The following is a 14,912-nucleotide window of genomic DNA, read 5'->3' on the forward strand; positions in this document are numbered from 1 at the left end:
CTGGAAGCTGGAACACCACCAAAGACAGAAGGACTCCCTGTAAGGGAGTGAAGTTTACCTTGCAGAGGAGATGATGTTCTACTGTCTTGTAGAAATCCCGGAACGTCAGTGCTCAGGGCCCACCTTTGGGCAGCAGATCTGGGGAGGGGGGAAAGGGGGTATGGACCCAACACAGGGCTAAGGCACCCCAAGGCATTGCTCATGGAATTGGTGCCACTGGAAATGTAAATAAGGAATCAGCTTGTGATGTATCTTTGCAGACTCTCTGTAGAGCCAATTATGGTGGTAGAACTCTATTCAATCAATACTTTTTTAAAAATATATTTCAGCACAAATGTGTGTTTAAGTCACCTCAAGGAGTACAATAACAGTTCCCCAACATACTACTGAAATTAGGTTCCTGCTGTGAAAGATTGTTTTCAGATTGTAAATTTATTTGAAGTTAGTTTGCTCTATCAAAGTATCTTTAAATATTTTTTTAAACTCAAATTACTCTCCCCTTCTCTACCCCAACAAACTCAGTCCTGCCCTTAGCTGAACTGCTGCATACAAAAACTGACAGCAAAATGGGAGTGAGATCTCTGTGATGAAAAACATTTATCCTCAATTAGGCCTCTGGAATAAATTCTGATGGGCAGTTTTCTGTTTATTACTGTCTTCTTTTAAATTATGCTGTAATACCATGTGCCATATTACCTGGATGTGTAACAAATGCTGTTTCTGTGCGATTTGTTTACACCTTTGGAAGCTTGCCACCAATAAGCTCCATTCCCCCAGTAGGAGTTAAAGCTGAAACATGAGTGCTGTGTAGGGAACATACCAGGTAAACTGTACATTGCCCGTGCAGACCTGCAGTAAAATTTAATTAATATTAAATAAACATTGGTCTTTACCCATATTATTGTCCTAAAAATGTCACCCACTGGTCTTTTCCATCCTATTAAAATTGGGCTATCACTTCTATTCACATTACCCTAAAGGAACTTGCAGACCTAAAAGATGAATGAATGAATGAATTCTCTCTGCTATACTAGAAGTGCTAGGCGTATTTCTCAAGGTCTATTAGGCATAGGAGCAGGCATTCACCTACCATCCTTTTCTCCTTTCCCCCAATTTTGTTTACATTGGCTCTTCTAGGATGTTGTAAGCTCAGTATACTTTTTCCCCCAGAACATCAGCGATTGGCTTTCAAACAGCCCTTTCTTTTCTCTAAAGTTCTACCTCTCCTGTATTTTACTGTCATGAGTCTCACTGGTAAAAGTACTGTCAGAGAGCTCCATGGATTTTCTCTTCATTTTACTGTGACCGCTAAGTTGTAAGATTCTGATCTTGAAGGGATTAAACAAAATAACTCTCTATGTCTTCCCTTCTCCTCACACACCACTTCCAGAGAGTATCGGTTTCCCTTTGGTGATCATGAATTTCAATGCTCCTGAAAGAGATTCAGTCTCTAAAACCCAAACAAAGCTGGGTTTGTTTTTTTGTTTTCTTGTTTGTTTGTTTTGGGGGTTTTGATTTTTTTTAACAGCTTGTTGGCAACAGCTTTATTTAAACTCACCCCACAAACACTGGTTACCATTTCCAATATCGCAGGTCAAACAGAAAAGAGTCATTCAATCTGGGGCTGGAAGGAACTACTGTCACAGTCTGCTCTGACCTGATTCAAACCGGTGATCGTCGGCCACTAACGGCCATCCGCCGAGGTATCTCCATAGAGCAGCCTTCAATCCCGGAGCAGGAAGAAATACCTCGTCCAGGAGCCTCAGTTCTAAGCGGCGAGAGCCATCGAGCGGAGCCTCCGACCCCCGCCAGACCTTGCCCTGGAACCCGGAGCTCCTCTGAAGCGAGCAGGGACTCACAGGGGGCCGTGCCAGGAGGGACGGCACCGGGTAAAACCAGCCCCAGGGAGCGTAGGACCAGGGTGGGGCGCGGCACTTGGCGCCGGCAGCGCAAGCGGGATGGGGAGTGCCCGCCTCAGGGCTCGGGCCGGGGCCCGGTGTGGGAGACCTGCTGTGGCTGCCGTGCTCTGGCTGGCTCGGCGGTGGCAGCGACGGCACCAGATAAAGCCTGTGAGAGGGGAGGTAGCAGCCTGTATCGTGTCTACTGACATTATTTTCTCAATGTCAATGCAGATTTTATGTTTGCTTATGGTCATCTAGCAAACACAGAACGTTCTAAAAAGGTGGGAGGCCACCAGCATACAAACTGCTTGAATTAAACAAACAAAAACAAAAAATATTCCTGATAATAAATAAACATTGAAAATCTCAAAAGCGAAGAATATTTAATTGAAAGTGGAAGAGAAGTTTACTTCCTGAAAAATTACAAGGGGAGAGTAAAAAAATAATGTATATGGAATAATGCCAAATATAAGGAACTTCATGGTAATATAACCACAAAAATGAATCTGTCTGTTCATCAGTTACATAAAGGCCTTATATACATACAGCCAACAGGGCATTCCACATTTCAAGACTTATTTTTAGAAAGTGTGTGGAGATACAAAGAAATAAGGCACACAGCAAGTCAGCTTCATCTATTTCCTCAGATTAAACTGACAAGTTATAACTAACATGACTGTATATGGCTATTGTTATATATGCATTGGTTGTATGTATATTTGGTGCTAGCCAGAGTAAGATAAATTATTCTTGCTAAACCAAAATTAGGTCAGCCATTTTAGGAGATTTTATGGGCCAGAACTTCTTTTCCAAGGGAAAGTACACAAATGGCATACTGTTTGTCATAACAAACTTTAGGAGGGGCAGACATTGTTTCAAGACTTTGGCAGATACTTGAATAATTTACTTTTGTAATCCTTTTGCTTTGTGTCATAAGATTACAGTCAAACCCAGCCATTTTAATTCATTCAACATTCCTTAGTTTTTTACCTTTCTTCAAGTCAAACCACATAAGCATAAATCTAACAACCAACATGCTATTTGATGGGTCACCAGACCATGGAATGGTCTGTTCTGACAGACTGAAGTCTTGCTCTGTAAGCATAATGACTCTTCTGGGACAGAGCAAGGTACATCAATATAGTAAGTCTGTGGCATTTGACAACAATATTTATTCACCTAGCTGACCTACTTCCTTGGTAATGAAAAGGACTCAACAGTATTGCCAGTTCTGCTGGTGACCTTTCTGTGATGCTGAGCAGGTTCAGGTTACCTCTTTGTGCCTTATTTTCTTTACCTGCAGAAAGACAAAAAAACCCATGCATTCCATTAGGATTCTCCAGTATCTACAAATAAAAATAATGTTATTTTATTTATTAACAAATATTTATTATACTTGCTAACAAACAAAAGCTCTGAGAGTACTGCATAAACTCATAGTACCAAAAGAAAGTTTTACTGCCACAGACTGTAAGTTTGAACAAGTATATATGAACAAATTAGTAAGACAACTCTGAGAATTCATAATACACAAATTATCTTAATTTCCTGGTCTCTAAAGCAATTAAATAATATGTAACTCTAAGTGCTGACAAATGATACCAATATCAAATATAGGTTACATACAAATATCAAATAGAGAAGATCCTTAATTATTATTTTGCCTGCTTTTTAGGGTTAAAAGAATTGATGTTGTAATATGTAGCAAGACACCCCTGACAACTCAAGTATCATTTGAGCAATTTTATAGGAATTGTTCCCTTATTGTTTCTGTGAGCTTTCAGCCTTACCAAGAGCTGGTGATTGTATAATTCAGTCATTCTTCACATTACCAGGTGTCAGCTGAAGCAACTACTTCCAAAGAGTGCGCTCCTTACTGCTTTACTTCTGCATTTCCTGTATACAGGGCTCATTCTTCCTGCCATTAATTTCTCAAGCGCTAAGAAACTGAGAAACACTAAAGAGATACAAGCATGTCATTTATTGACTTTTCAAAAAAAAAAAAAAAAACAACAAAAACTTTGAAAAAATATTGCGGTTTATTGCTCAATTCTGAATATATGAAAATTTTGATAAATACAGTTAATTTTTTCTGAATATTGAAGAATTACAATAGAGACACTATAAATCATAAAGTGTTTTATGTGCAGGGCTTCACTGACCCTGAAGTAATGCACATGCTTTGTCCCTCACAGATTTCTCCAGCACAGTCTATCATGCTGTTATTTCATTACTTTGAACAGTGCGGCTTGTTGCAAACAGTTTCACTGGTTAATTTAGTTGGCCTGATTGTCTGAGGAACAGAGTAAGAGACATCTTCATCTTCACGCTCATTAAGTCAAACTGAGTTTTTCAGTACAGCAGTAAATAGCAGGAAATCATTTGCAGTTTCAAAGCCTAAAATTTTGCCATGTCTTTGAAGAAAGTAAATTGGAGAAGAATCCTTTTGTCTTATCCTCCCACAAGCAGCTTCTTACAATGAGCAAACATAAAGGAAACTTCTGTTTTGTGCTAGCACCACTTTTTCCATTATTATCACAACATGAAACCCAAAGGTCCCATGAGATGACAAGTAACACTCCTTTTGGAGCCACGCATCTGAAAAAGTCATCAAGTAAGTAATTTCAGTATAAGATTACTGATAGAGAAAATCAGAACCTTAAAGAGAACTTCTAGAGAGACTGGTACTTGTTATTATGAGAGCAGGTTATAATTCTTTGGAGTCCCATTATAATTCCTTTTCTCTTTTAGAGCTCTTATAATAAGAAGTGCACTTGCCATCTAACTGCCTGCTCTCTACATTGTTCAACATTTACAATGCTCCTCAGCACATTTGCCCATGCTCAGTGAAAACTCTGGGAGGTAAGTTCTTAATCTGATCAAATCTGTTATTTAATGTTATTTATTAAGTCTGCTATTTTATGTTATTAATGATGAAGGGACGCTTATTCAAGAAATCAGTAAATTATGGATTCTTCTTATATAGACAACTATTCATGATTAGACAGACTGACCCATACTAGAAATTAAACAGCAAGGGTCTTACAGTTTACATTAATCAAAGTAAGGTTTCTACTTCATTTCTTTAGAAAGACTATTTGCATTAATAGCAATGAAAGGTAATTAAAATTTTCGAGGCATTTCTTCCCCCGAAGAAACGTGTTCACAAACATAAAGACATTTGAAGGCATTTGTGTGTTGCAAACTTCAAAGCTCATTTTCTGGCATATTTGGAAGTTCCTGATTTATTTATTTTTAACTACTGATATTATCCAGAGTAGCACAACCTGCCTTTCCCTAAACTAATCAAAACTGAAACATGGGAATTGCTTCCTCTTTCACCAACAGCATTTTGAATATAAGAGACAGTAACAAGTCATCACTTTTTTGTCTTATCACAGACAGTTAAATACCAACTAAGAACTAAATGCTGAAAGATGCACTGAGTCCACGTGCTGCTATTTTTACAAAATATTATTCATATAGCCAGGTTTTCAAGAATTCTCTCCCATTTACGCAGCTATAGCGAAGTAAAGATTTTTCAAAACAGATTTCCCCCCACCAGAACAAGAAGCAATAGTGCATCTTGGCATCTTATGAACAGAAAGCCCTTTCCCAGGAAAAAAAATATATGTAGAAAAAGCACTTAATTCTGTGGCCCTGTATGATGATCATAATCGTAAAAAAAAAGAATACAAGCATGGAAGAAAAGATGCCATTCTTCACCAGATATATATGAAAGTAGGCTCACACAGAACAAACACTGATTCTGCACCAGTAGTGGCTTTAAAATGGATATTTTAACTTTGCAGCTCATCTAAGTAGTTAGGGACTTTTTCCTTAAAGTCTTACTGGTCTCTTTCCTTAATATTAACAAAACAATCTACAAGTCCTTAACGTTGACACATACGTTTCCTGAGATGTGCCTGATTATAACTTAATGTAGAAATACCATGTCAGTTAACTGCCATTAAATATACTTCCATCACTTCTAGGTTGTTTTTTCCTATCTTGTTCTATCTTTTTTCCTTGGTTCTCATTTTTTATGTTTCTTTTACTGTATCAGCCTAAACCATTGCTTAACAGTGCTGCTGCTTCACAGATGTTTACTGTTAAGTAAATACCTATCCTTAAGCGGGTGCAAAGGTAGAACTGAACTTGGGATAAACTGCTGGATAAATACTTAGCAAACATAAATAAATCCATATGAAATTGATTTTCAGTACCTTACATGAAGTACATCAATAAACCACAAGCATGCTTCTGTTAACTTGAAAGTCAAATACAGACCTGAATTATCTACATTTCATTGATTCATGTCCACAGATCACACTAAAGACAAAAAACTTATAAAAGCATAAAAATGCAGTACAGAATGAAACCCCTAAATTTCTAAAATTAAAATACTTGTGCAGTCACTTCTCTGTTTGATATAAACAAACATACAATGCTTGAGGTGGGAATAAAAGGTGAGGGAACATCATTGAGTTATTATAGGCAAACAACTTTAGCTGTGCAACTTAGAATCCAAACAGGCAGCATTCCCATACTTGTAAGAACTCAGTAATGTCTGGATCCTTAGAGTCTTCTCAACCCAGGTATCACTCCGGTCCTTGAGAAAACTCATCCAACTCCTGGTTTCTAGTGCCCTTTCATAACCAGTCCTTACAACTCTTACTCTACATAAAATGAAATAATCAAGACCCTTGCAGGTTTCATATGCAAACAGGCTGAGAACATATTCTTAAGCTAGTAAAACCAACTAAAAATATAAACAAAAAGAGAAAATGTCTTCCAAGTACTAGACTCCAACCCCCTTACAACCTTCTATTTGGACCTCCATCAACCTAGATGACCCCTTCATCTCCTATCTGCACCCTTTCCTACAAGTAGCACCCTCTATTCTCCCAGATGCCTTGCTCAATATTTTATTATACCACGTAGGGTAGAATGGCTATTATTAGTAGAAGTAGTGAGCCATCTTACCGCCACCTGTTCCGTGAGAATTGCTACTGCTGGGTCTAAGAAAGTCAACGAGAAAGGCAAAAGCCTGATTGAAATGTCCTAGCAGGTACCAACTGAATTGGCCACACTGATTTAGGCACTACTGTTTCTGACAGTGATCAGGCACCAAACCATCCAGGGAGTTTGTAGAGAGAAAGTTAAAGACTTCCTAGATTATCCATCACCAAAATGTGGTGTTTGGGGGTCTCGCTTGATAGGTGTATGCACTTAATGACTTCTGCAGTACTAACTCTTCACTTACTTATTTGAAGTTAAACTAATGACAAAGTATCACATAAGTAAGTTATTTCAGGCTTCATTTTCAGGTATTTGCACAAGGTAATCTTCTAGGGAATATCATCAACAATCGTGAGACTTCGGTCTCATTTGTACATCAGCCTCACAAGGCATTCTTTGAAGTCATTAAAAAAACCTCTAACTCTGAAGGATCAGGATTTTTGGTTAGTTGTGGCTGCACTGAGTTTTCTAATCAATTTTACATTTCCTTCCTCTAGATGTGACCAACAGAAGAAATAAAAATATTAAGACATATTCTGCCAGTGGGTTCAGTTCTCAGATGTGTGACTTATGCAGGAGATGATGAATAGGAATCTAAACACAAATGTAGAATGAAGGAAACATCCGAAATGCATATGCTATGAAAAGAGGGGATCTTTTACCTGACTGATACTGCCTTTTAATGTGTCTTTAAATTAATGGCCTGTTATTTATGTAATTTATAGCTACAAGTTGACCCCTTTTATTATCTTTCTCCAAGGATTTAAAGTATTGGGGAAAAAAAAAAAAAAAAGCTATTCCACAGCTTGTGAGATTACAGAGAGATGTATCTGTTACCAGAGGGTAGCAGACAGGGCGATTTCCATAACATTGAGCTATTTCAGTAAATAACAGTTAATTTCACTTAAAACATCTTTCTTTCTGTCTCATCTTTTTGCTTCCACAGTACTTCTATCCTTACAGCACCAGAAGTTAGAACAATTAATGGAATGCAAAGCTCTTTCTGCAATAGCAACACTCTTTTGACTGATTTTATAGCATCTAACAGCAGCCCCTCCAACCGGGAGGGATGATGTAAAATACATAGTAAAAACAAGGGTAGGAAGGGGGGGGAAACTGTTAGCTTAAGGGCAAGGAAGAGTATTTCTCTAAGGGTTAAACTGTATTTTCTTTTTTCTCAATATATGAATTAGTAATTAAGTTTGTGTTAATTGGCAATCAATTAAGTAAAATTCACTGAATCAAGCCAGCTTTGCCCACCTATGACAAATATGCTATGATTTGATGAACTGTATGCTTAGCTTTATGTTGAGATTAATTTTAGATGCCTGCTTCTGCATAAAAATATTTTTTCTTAACACCAAGGTGTATGCATGTTTCACTACAGGAGTAAAAATAGCCCATGCTAACTCTATGCAAGACTATACAAACTGGTAATGACCTTCCAAATGATAAAAACTATATGCTTGACTGCATACAAATTAACTAGACAGTACTAGTACCACTGTCATTAGTATTATTATTTCCTCTGAAGTACCAAAGGTAGATGTTTTCTTTAAGTGCATGGTTAACATGCTTTGAAGCTGCATCCACTAATAAGGGATTATTAACAGAAACAAATCGCATTATATTAAGAACTTCACAGTAAAGTTGACTCTAAGGTGGACACAGGAAAACTAATATAAAGAAAAATTTGACAATGAGAAAATGCTTTCCAGTGAAGAAAGCAAAATGATATATGAAGCAAAATGCTGTAGTTAAGGTTTTTTTAACTATGTGTTACTGAAAGTTTGTTTACCAAAATGACAAACATTTACTCCCTAGCAAAAAATAAAAATAAAAATAAAAGGGTACTAGCTATATCAGAAACCACAGCTGTAAATTCTAAAAGTATTAACAAATTCCTTTGTGTCAGTAATATGAGAAGAACTGATTCCTATGAACTGTTAATAAGCCCAGACCTATATGCTTATTAGCAATGTTCTACTCAGAGCTGTCAAAGTGACAGACAGAAGAAAGGATTTAAATGATCCAGCCTTACATACTGCTCACTTCGGGTATCAACCAAGACATGTGTCTTATGTTTCAGAAACCATCAGAATGGCTTCTGAAAATTCTACATACCAAATGCTTTTAATTATGAAATTTGGTTTTCAAATAGGCCCCAAACTGCCTGACATGATATTGCTGATCATTTCTGTCCTCAGTTCTGTCAGGATCAAAATCTTGGCAGTCCTCTGACTACTATTACATGATCTGTTAGATATGACCAGAATAGGTCTCAGTTCACACAGTCCCTGAAGTAGTAGCATCACCATATTCTAATAAATTAAGCTTACACAGTGTGAAACAAACATGGTTCTATTCCATCTATTATGTGAGAATATTCATGTTACAGACAATTTTCAGGTGGATGGCAAACTCTCCAGTGAAACTTGCTCATTTTGCAAGATTTAGTTATGCCGGAAAGAGAACAAAGGAATAAAGGTGATTAACCTCACAGTTCAGCATGGGGAAGATGGAGACCTCAATTCCTAACCATGCCCAGAAGAAATCTTGTAAGAGATTTATCCCACATATCCCATATTAATAAAACCTTGTCAGTTTTCAGAATTCCCTTGGAGAGGGAAGAGCTGGCTTTTAATCTTTGCTGACAGTGCTCGTTGTCCCAACTGCTCATCATTTCAGGAATGATTTGCAAAACACTCAGAAGTCCTTGCATTTACTGGGATGAGGCAAGAGCTGTGCAGGCATTTCCTATTTCTCTACTATGGCTATGTCATATGTCCGATGGAAATGCATGGGTATGTCCACCAACGTGGGGTTTTGAGCTTTTTTATCGAGAAATAACTCCTACACCATACCAAATAACTCAGCTTGTAAGGGACCTCAGGAAGCCTCCAGTTCAACATCCTATTTTGAGCAGGGTCAGTTGTAGGGTCAGACCAGGCTAATGCTTTGTCCACAGGGAATGATCCCATAGCTTCTCTGGGAACCTGTCCTAAAGGTTGACCGACAAAAGTACCATATTTAGCTGTACCTGCATGAAGGTAGTTATCAGGACAGCTATGAGAGAACCTTTTTTCCTACAACACCAAATAGCTGTTCCTGTTTACAATACATTCATAATGCAGATCTCCCACTTGAGCCACTTCTGAAGAATATGACATCTTTTAAGCTACCTGTGTTTTACAGACCATCATTTGGCTTCCTCACATGGTTCTTCGTCTTCCCTAAAGCTACAGAGCACCTTTGAGCACCACATAGTGCAGAAAGCACAGCAATCTGCCCTGGAATATAAGGGGTTTGTTTCACTAGGATGACAGTGTCGCATCAGCTAATCATAAAAATCATCTGATGATTCTGAGTTGTGAATGCTCCATCCCTGGCAATGTTCAAGGACAGGTTGGACAGAGCCTGGTGCAACCTGACCTAGTGGAAGGTGTCCCTACCCATGACAGGGGGGTTGGAACTAGGTGATCTTAAGGTCCTTTCCAACCTCAACTATTCTATGATTCTATGACTCCAGTTTGATTGCAAGCACAATTATAAAGATGGCAAAGGAAAAAAAAACAAGTTAGAAAACTGCTGCCACTGGATACTTTTAAAAATACGACAGAGAGCTTCAACATTTACCTCTAAAATTTAAACAAGACTGAAAGCAAGCAGCAAATAAATCCTACTGTGTATTACATTTAGATATATTCCTTAATATGTCATCTACGTATTTCAGAGTTCTGTTCTACAGTTCAATTAAAATAGTCAAAAGAAATAAAAATTTACTTTGTCTTTTTATTATACCTTTGTAGAAAAGGGATGATACTGAACTTGGAATTAAGAATTTCTAGGGTAGTGTTGTGGTCTTCTACATCCCTGGAATAATCTCCCCAGGGAACTAGTGGATTGCCCAACACTGGACACTTTCAAGATTCAGCTTGACAGTATGCTGGGACATGTAGTCTAGGTTATGCTTTGTGTAGAAAGGTTGGACCACATGATCTTTGAAGTGCCTGCCAACCTGACATTCTATGATTCTATCGTCTATGATCACCATTTAGCTTCTAGTTATGGCTGTCATGTAAATAGCTCTTAATGTGCCTGCAAATTCTCAAAAATGACAAATCGGTGACATCTAACTGCAAAACAATTAGCTCTACAATTTAGATGAAGTTGTTAGGATGTAGCTATACTATACAAAGTATACCTTGCTGGATATGTACATGCATATGTATGAACACAAAAGGAGGGAAAGGGAGTAACAACACAGTTTTCTGAAACTGTGCAATCAAGAGGGAATTAAAAGGAAGCACATTTGTTAGCTATTCTCTGATTTACACTTACTGACACATTCTTCCTCAGTAAGTAAACTAGCTCTCTTAGAGCTTCTGAATTCAATGTAAAAAACAAAAAAGAATAAAAAGGAAAGAATGTTTTCTAGAGAACAGGCATATTCTTCAATGACTGTTCTTTAATCAATGCCCTTGTTTAAAAACAGTACTATAAAGTCACTATTAACACAAATACTAATGATCTACATTCCATCAGTCCATAAAACTCGATAAACTGTCAACAGTTCAACAGCCGTCAGCATTTTTGACTGCTTTATGATACAGATAGATTGAGTAGGCTAAGCTTTAATTCCAGTTTTGTAATAATGCCCCTGGTAACCGTGGTCTGGCTTTCAAATCACTGCATCAATGCAGCTGAAAAAAATTAAAACATATTTTACTGTGAAAGAGCATAAACAAATCATTTTCATTTCACACTACTAGCATTCATTTTATTTTTTATGCAGGTACTTCTTCCATACCTTTAAACAGTTCACTGATTATTTGCCTGCTAGAAAGCAGGAATGAGTAGTAAGTTAGCTCAGAAATTACTGTCTACCTCTGAACTTTCATAATTGACAGTCCAAGGACTGCATGCATGCTGATGACAAACCCATCTTTGTATACACTCTGTACAATGGAACCTCTAAGCATCTTTTTTTCTATGGTTCTGAAAATTAACACCATTTAATATTCCCCTGAGAAAGTGTCATACATTTGCCAGTGTGCCAGCATGCTACTGTTTCTATTTTGGGGGAGATGAGAGGGTTAGAATATCACAGGAGAAAATAAAACTAGGTGATTAATGGCAGGCTGATTTACATAAGAAATTACTAAGTCTCATCAGCTATTGTAAGCTTTAACTCAAATAAAACCCCAAACTAGTAGCTACAGGAAATGGTTTTTCAGAATGAGCAGAATAGTAATGAAAAAATGTCTATGGAGTTTTATTAAAAATGCACACATCAGTGTCTTAACGTTGAATAGAAAACCTGGTAACTGATGAACAGTTATTATTTGTTATGATGAGAGTAATAGTAGTACTGAAGGATTCCACACTGCTGACCAAGCATATATAGCTCAGAGAGTCCCAGACCACAAAATTTAAGATTTGTAAAAAAAAAAAAATAATCCAAAACATCAAACAAACAATCAGAAGTAAGAAGTTATTAACCCTGTTTTAATGGTGGAGAACTGAGGCATGGAACATCAGTACAGTCCATAGTTAATGCTTACAGGTCACATAATGTATCCCTAAAATTTGAACACTAAGCCACTAGAAATGAATACCTTAAGACATTCCACCAAATAACTCTACATGATCAGGATAAATGCACTCATCATTTGCATTTTCAGATGGTTTAAATTTCACCAGTTTTCCTGTGTCCGATGTTTCCTATTTGCTACAGCTAGATCTAAAAAGTCTAAACATCTAAAAAATAACCAGAACAATAAACAAAAAAATATTGCACATTATTCTTTCTTGGGTTTTAATTAATTTTACAGGTGTCTACTTAATTTTGTATCTGCCTTTGTTTACAAAGGCAGTGAAAAGGCAGTTTCCATCACAAAGTTTTATGGAAGTACTGACTAAAACTTCTTTGCCAGTACATGCAATACCAGCTGGCTTCAGGATTTTTTTTCTCATAGCATGCTTACAGAAAGAAATTTAAGACAATCTGAAACTTTTTATAGTGAGGATCAGAAAGTTAGCTTCTTAATCTCTCAGAAAGTGCTAAAAATAAACCTATGTTTTGTAAGATAGCAATTTCTCATCAATGCCATGAAAAGACTTTCATCATTATATTATTCCTAAGGAAAAAAAAAGGAGATTTTACCAAACTTCTGGACTGAATGTTTTTCTGCTACGTAATTGCAGCCTATAACTTCCATCTATTATAATTTTCCACATCTAGCTGTATATACATGAACCTCTTATGGGAAATCTTCCACTAACAACCACAGTACTTTTTGCTGGTGCAAAGTTTTAATGTCCTGGAAATCTAGACAATAAATTCACATATGCTGTTATTGACATTTGGGGGAAAAAACAGTATGTATTCAACTAGTGTTTCTCTCTCCTCCTCCCTCCTGCTCTCCTGGCAACCCTTCATTTTCAGGGCACTGAAACGGAACACAGATTAGTTGCAAGTAATTTGTTTTCCTTTCTCTTCATGGAATTATTTAACTGCAATGGCTACTGTTAATAACTAATTAAAGCTTAAATGGTATACTCTAAGGACACAGTCGCATTAAAATAGAATAGAAAATAATGCCTGGTTGCAAATCCTTTGTTTACTGTGCAGCTAATCATCCTGCAGAGCTGGGATAAGAACGGTCTGCATATTCCCCTGGTATGAGAAAATAAGACCAAGAGCAAAGATGGCTCTCCTATGAGTTCTTGCTGACAGGGAAGAAGTCTCAATCCAACAGTATTTTGGCCTGAGTGCAGTGGAAGCAACTTTGAAAAATACTTCATCACATGCAACACTGTAAAATTGCAGACAGATGCAAGACAACTTGTAAATTACCTTGACCCTAAGAAAATAAGAGGTCTGATATAAATCTTTGTAGGCATTAAAAGAATTTCAGAATGATCCTGATCTTGAGAAGATATCTTCAAGGATGGGTCTAAGATCTATAGTTAACAATCCTATGAGTCAAATGTTGTGAGACTTTCTGTTCATGTACATTCTGTGGGCCTGGATGTTTAAATGACTAGCATATGCTCCATGTAAAAATTATCTCTTTTCACATGGAAGAAAGAATTCCATGTGTGACAGTTAAAAATATTTCATTAGAGTATAGGAAAGTCATTGTACAGGATCAAGAGTCTATTTACTCTAATTTGCTTCCTCATAGGACCAGATGCTACGGGTGCAAAAATAATCTTCATTCTGGCATTTGGTCTTCAAACATAATCCATTCCCTTGTGCATGAGTTCTAATTATCTTTCATTACATGATCACAACTGTTTTTCCCAAAGAACTCCACCCTCAGTTATTGCTCAGAGAGAATGCTGGCCAATTAAGCACCCAGCAGGTATTATTTCTTTTAATCCTTATTGTTCTTTATAAGGCATGTTAACATGTCAGTATTTACTGCATGCTATTCAACCCTTAGTTTAAAGACAGAATGATAAATGCTGGATGAACTTTTCCATATCTCTCATCCTGAAGCCCTGGTTGTGTCAGGAAAATGAAGTCGAAATAATAAATTATTCACATGGGATTTTTTATTTTTTTTCCTGGAAATCTGGAAGTTTTTCTTTTATTCTTTTGGCTAAATTTTAGTTCCTTCCCAGCTGATGAAGAGAAACACCGATCCCAGGCGTTAAAGCTCCTGGTCTGCTTACAATGGTCTTAACACCTATTGTTTTCTATTACACACAGTGTGTTTCAACATGTGCAGTCTTGTCTTGTTTTGAACCTGATCGTATCTTTATCAATCCAACTGCTAAATGACACACCTCTGGCCAGACGTTGCAACAGTAACTCAGGGTTGTGATAACAAATTTAATAGGAAATGCTAGGCAACAAGGACGTATCATATACACTAATTCTATTACACACAAAAAAATCTCATTCAGTGCACAAATCCTTCTCCGTACCACTTCACTGATGGTCAAACTCAAGCATCACTGTTTTAGCCCTAAACAAAA

The 14,912-nt window shown here is 37.1% G+C and overlaps 1 long non-coding RNA gene across 1 annotated transcript in view; it reads right to left on the minus strand.

The window, feature by feature from the left end:
• Positions 1–3,083: 3,083 nt before the first annotated feature.
• LOC134171581 (uncharacterized) overlaps positions 3,084–14,912 on the minus strand; it is a 68,957-nt gene continuing 57,128 nt past the window's right edge. The window contains exon 3 of the long non-coding RNA XR_009967663.1: positions 3,084–3,198. This is a non-coding gene — a long non-coding RNA (uncharacterized LOC134171581). The remainder of the gene's footprint in view (positions 3,199–14,912) is intronic.

The sequence above is a fragment of the Pezoporus occidentalis genome, unplaced genomic scaffold (assembly GCF_034315485.1).
Source record: "Pezoporus occidentalis ecotype Australia unplaced genomic scaffold, CSIRO_AGI_Poc_V1 ctg41, whole genome shotgun sequence".
In the NCBI taxonomy this organism is placed as follows: Eukaryota; Metazoa; Chordata; class Aves; order Psittaciformes; family Psittacidae; genus Pezoporus; species Pezoporus occidentalis.